Raw genomic sequence first — 6,000 nt, 5'->3', positions numbered from 1 at the left:
TAAATACTTACATAGGGAACAAATATTTGATAATGGGTTCTTCAGTCTAGCTGAAAAAAGTATAACACAATCCAATGGCTGGAGATTGAAGCTAGACAAATTCAGAGTGGAAATAAGGTGTAAATTTTTAATAGTGAGGGTAATTAACCATTGGAACAATTGACCATGGGTCATGGTGGATTCTCCATCACTGGCAATTTTTTACATTGAGATTAGATGTTTTCCTAAAATTTATGCTCTGGAAATATTTTGGGGAAAGTTCATGCTCTATGATCATCTAGTCTGACACAACAATCCCTTCTGGCCTTGGACTCTAAGAATCTATGAAGGCTGTGTGCATTGAGAGTGCTTGGGAGCGAGCTCCATTAATCCCTGGCCAGCAGACTGATTCCCAGGAAACCATTATAATCAATGTAATTTAGAGCAGCCCTGTTTGACTGCTCTAAATTATGCCCTGAAGATCTCAGGAGGCATGAAGATAGAGCCACTTCTGCTCACCCCCAAACCAACTCAACAGCACCCACCATGAGCTGGATGTAGATGAGGATTGAGTCCACTTTAGTGGAACAATACATGGCCTTAAAATATGATTTTGTAAACAGGTATATTGAAACAAACCTATGTGTCATTTTTATATGAGTTGTGCACGTAGTCACTTTCATATTACATCATATGAGTCCATTTATAATCTCCTATAAGCCCAATACATAAAAATTACTATTTGCATAGCATTTGTGTGCTACATATTAATTAATTATTATATAAAGGAAAAAAACAGATAAACAGTAACAATGGAACAAGAAAATAATTATTGTTATAGAAGGGTGATAAAAGGTGTTGGAAGAATAGACATTACCTGAAGGTGAAGTCATTAGGGAAGAAACTTAGGATGCTATTAATACAGTGCCCAAAAGTATCCTGCCCTGAAGAACGAACACTCTAAATCTTACACAAGAATCAACAAGTGAGAGTGACAGGGCTAAAGCTGGTAGTTCTATTTTATCTCAGGGCATCATTAGTAATTTATGAGTGGAAACAATATTTCCCTTTTCAGTGATTACATACTGTACTTGCAAGATGCTCTGGGCAAAGACACATGCTGGCATGACTAAACAGGAGATAAATAGAGAGGAGAAGCCTACATGTGGTAACAAAGAATCTTAAAGGGAGAACAGTTTAGTGGGAGGGGTATGTTTGCACAAACAAATTTCAAAAAATGTTCTTGCTGGGAAGGGCCACATGTATTATTACAGAGGAAATAGCAGGATTGTCCAAGGAAAGACTGAGAACAATCAGGCAAGCATGGGAGCTGCCAGAGGGAAAACAATGCTGGCTAGGTCTTGTGTACCTATTGCTAGGTTGTTTAAAAAGAATGACTTACAAAGATATTTGTTGCACTGTTGCCCAACGAATTCAAGTAATGACAAGCCTAACATCTTGAAGGGCTGAATCTAGATACATGCTCCTACTAAGCAACATGAAAGATTCTGTAATGTATTCAGCCCTTCCTCCCATCCCCAACCTTAGCAAGGAGGAGGAACCTGATGATAAAGAATTTTAAGATAAGGCTGGTAGAAGAGGTTCCCTCACTGGTTTTACATATATTGCTATTGGCGCATGGAACAGAAAGAGAGCATATGTGACAATATGCAGAATAACTAGAGATTTCAGTTGCTGGCAAAATTTGGAGAGATTTCAGAAAATAGATTTTTAGTCAAAAATGACCAGTTTTGGAATAGGGAGAAGGGGTGTTGAGTGCCTGTAGCAGTTCACTTTGCGCCTAGTCAACTAATATCAGAAAATTGTGTGAGAAAATACGAAGAGAAATATTGAAGACATTTTGGTCTTTTCCGGCTTACATATTTTCTAGTAAGTAATCACTGTCACTGTAACACCATCGTTCATCCAAGACCTAGACCGCCTGTAGTCATTGAAGAACAAGACCAGATATTCAGAAGTGCTGAGCCCCTCAGTTTCCAATTACTTCAATGTGAGTGGTGTGTGCTCAGCACTTCTGAAAATCAAGCCACAAAAATGTGAAACCTGGGTGCCTAAAGTTCCCTTTACACTTTTTTTCCTGTCAGAGGTGCTACTGCTGATTTTTTGTGATCGGTTTCTACTGTTACATTCTGCCTTATAACAGTAAATTCTCCCAATTTGGATTTAGTATTCTTCACTTTATTTTCTAAATAATGGTTTAGTATCAATTAGGTCATCCAAAAGGTGCTTGTATTTCAGTGGTGGGAGAAGTATTCATATTGATTTTAAACTGAACTCCCTAACATGTACTACACTTCTAATTTTCATGACCTAGAGATGAGAAGTAAAGCTGCTACAAAAAGGGTGTGCATTATCATCCGACACAAATAGAAGTGGGTCATTAGACTTACTACCATCTCTTTGAAACTGAATTTATAAGCCTCCTTTTTTTATTTTGTTTTTGGACTGGATGAGACATAATACAAATTGAGGACCTGAATCTGCAATCAGATCCATTTGGGGCAAACCTTTCTACCTGCACAGAGCCCCATTGACTTCTATAGGGCTCTGTGGGGCTTAGGATCCACCCACACAGATCTGATTGCAAGAATTGGGTCTAAATATTGAAAGCAGAAATTCAGTATAGCAAAAGTCTTTGTTATTGACATATTTTGTGTAAACAATACAGTTGAACTTTGCTAAAATGCCTATTCTAAAACTTCCATACTAAAACTAGCAGTCCGGTATTGTCTTTCTTCCCAGGGAAGTTTTCATAGAAGAATACTAGAGTTAGGTCTCATATTACTAAAACTAACTTTTGAGACAATACACTAACATCAATCCTATGAAGTATTATTGTAAGTAAACAAAACCCAACTGCACTTGTCAAAGTACATTTTGCAAAGTGATATCCTTGTTTTGTTCACTTAAATGCTAAATTAAAAAAATCAATTATTTGTCATCTGTCTGCCAGTCATTAGTGTGAATTAGCAAGGCTCTCCTGCATAATTTATTCTGTCCACAAATATAAAGAAAAAAAGAAAAATTACCAGTAGTCTACATTATAATGCATTACTTTCAGTGTCCTGTAGTCACAGAAAATTTGGGCGCTGCTTTAACTGTAAATATGAATTCAGTACAATATATAAGGGACAATATATATATTTGTATAGTTATGTTATATCTGTGTATATCAACTTTCTTTTCTGATTTTTGTTTATTTCTTGTAATAAATAGCTCTAACTAGAGGAATTACTAATAAGTAGATAAGTGGAAACTTCTGAAATCCATCACTCACATAAATTACAGTCAGTAAGTACACAAATGTCCCAGGTGATAGCAAAAGCATATTGAAATAACTAGACCATGCTCTGAAAAATAAACATGCAAAAAGTGATAGCAAAAAAAAAAATGGCTAATGTACTGAAAAGGGGGTTAGGTGTGCAGAGATAGAAATGTGAAATATATATGAAAAGAAAACAAAATATGCACATATGAGGGGAAATCCAGGCCCCACTGGCTGGTGAATGATGAAATTCCCATTGCACATAGTGTGTACTTTTTGATAGGGCTTTTTTGTGACTTACATTCTTAGTTTCATTCACCTCATTCCTCCCCTTTCCTAGGATCTCATTGTTGTAGACCATAAGGCAGCCAACAGGAACTTCCCCATTTTCCAATGCTTCTTTAGCCTGCAAGACACACAAGAAAATTAGGGGTGGAGGGAGAAATGTTAACGATAAAGTGCAGACAAAATAAAATGTAATTGCTGTTTGCATTTGTACAGGGGCGGCTCTAGAAATCAGGCTGCCCCCGCAGCCGCGCGCGCGCGCCGCCCTTCCCTTCCCGGCGGCGGGGCTCTCCTCCTCTCGGCGGCTCTCCCAGAGCTCCAGGGCGGCCTCGCAGCGGAGCCGAGGGCCGGGAGCGCGAGCCTGCGCCGCGCAGCGCAGGCATGCCGCGGTCGCGTCCGGTGCTCGCTCTGGCCGGCATGCGGGCGGAGGGGAGCTAGAGCGGAGCGGGAAGGGGACCGCCGCGATCATGCCTGCGGGCCTGCGGCGCCGCCGCCGCTCCGGCTCCCCTCCGCCCTCATCCCGCAGGCCGCCGGTCCCCCCAGCCCCGCCCCCCTCCCCGCGGCTCCCGGCGCCCATTTTGCCCCCTAGCTTTGCCCGCTGCTGCTGCAGCCTTTTGCTGCCGCTGCATTTGTATATACTGTACACTTGATGGCAAAGTTACACTCTGTCACAGAAGCTCTTTCTGTATTTCCAGTATAGGTTTACCATATTGCAGGTTCCCCAAAAGAGGCCACTGCCAGAGGGGAAGGGAGCTGGGGGGTGGGGGAGCATGGGGGTACAGTTGGGGCTGCTGGAAGGGGTACCTACAGCGGAAGTACTCACTGGAGGTGGGGGGCAGTTCCCTGTCATGGTGGCTGTCGCAAGTCCAGGACACAGCAACAACCATCAGTCAGTGCCTCCCCGCAGGGCCCCCTCCCCAGGGATGGGAGCTGGGGGTCTAGGTAGGCGGGATCCAGCAACTGTGCTGCAGGGGAACGAACCAATCAGCTGCGGATGCAAGGGAGGGACCAACCAAAGCTCTTTCTGAGCTGCAGCTTGTCTGCTCTGCAAAAACCCTGGACGTTTTCTGTTATTAGAAAAATCCACACAGACAGACAAAGGAAGCTCAAAAAAGGGACTATGTCCAGGAAAACCAGGACGTATGGTAACCTTATTCCAGTAGGAAGACAGACCTGAGATATTTTATGTCTTTTCTAAATAAAGGGCCTGACTCAGCCCAGGAAACCTTGTGGCAAAAATCTTGTACAAACAGCAACACATACACCTTCCGTGAACCCAGTGTAACCACAAATGTGGGAGTGCTGATCGGTTTGGGAGTGTGATGAGAGACTGATTGAATGCATTCAAACATCCTCTGGTGTGGCTACTATGGCTCTCACCCAATGTACAATCCATGAAGGCAAGCAGATAGTTATACTCCTGCCTGCCCTCCTTTGGGTGAATCTCCCTCAGGCACAGAAGGCCAGCCTATTGCAGAAAGGTGTAACTGACACCTCCCTAGTCCAGGAGACACTAACCCAGACACTTTGCTTGCAGTTTATGTCCACATCCTGATTTGTAAGCTCAATAAGGGTCATTTTAGATATCGGTGACCTTGACTGTACCCATGCAGCTGGGCCACACTGAACTCTCTAGTGTAGCTGTGCCCTTAGATGAGGGGTAAACCTGAGGTGCTGACTTTTGGTCACTCGTGAGTAAACATACTAAATACAGTGCCCGGACTCAGACCTCTGCCAGCCTACATTCCCCCTTCAGCTTCAGCTACATGGGGTACCTGCTGCCCTGATACAAACAGCTGAGTGATGCTGGGCCGTCCAGCTCTCTGTCTTCACTAGCTATTTTGCCTCAAGTGAACGGATTGGCCAATTAACTCAAGTTAGCCAACTCTAGGGAAGACAAGCCCTGGGTGCTGGAGCCCACCTCCCTGGTGCCCCAGCTCCAGTCTAGGCACAAAGCTGCACCACTTTAACCCCAGCTGTGTCTTTTAACCCAGACCTGAAGAAGAGCTCAGCGTTACTCCAAAGCTTGTCTCTCCCGCCAACAGAAGCTGGTCCAATGAAAGATATTACCTGACCTCGCGCACACACCCCCCTTGCCTCTCTATTTTAACTCAGTTATAAGGGGGTGCAGCTTTCCCTGCAGAGATTCCTAGCTCAGTGCAACCCCCGCTGGGCTTCTCAAGAAATTAACAGGTACCGACTAGAGCAGGGGTCGGCAACCTTTCAGAAGTGCTGTGCCGAGTCTTCATTTAGTCACTCTAATTTAAGGTTTCGCGTGCCGGTAATACATTTTAACAGTTTTAGACGGTCTCTTTCTATAAATCTAGAATATATAACTAAACTATTGTTGTCTGTAAAGTAAATAAGGTTTTTAAAATGTTTAAGAAGCTTCATTTAAAATTAAATTAAATGGCAGAGCCTCCCAGACCAGTGGCGAGGACCCAGGCAGC

Source organism: Mauremys reevesii, linkage group 3 (genome assembly GCF_016161935.1).
Source record: "Mauremys reevesii isolate NIE-2019 linkage group 3, ASM1616193v1, whole genome shotgun sequence".
NCBI lineage: Eukaryota > Metazoa > Chordata > Testudines > Geoemydidae > Mauremys > Mauremys reevesii.
Note: the sequence above shows the minus strand (reverse complement) of the source record.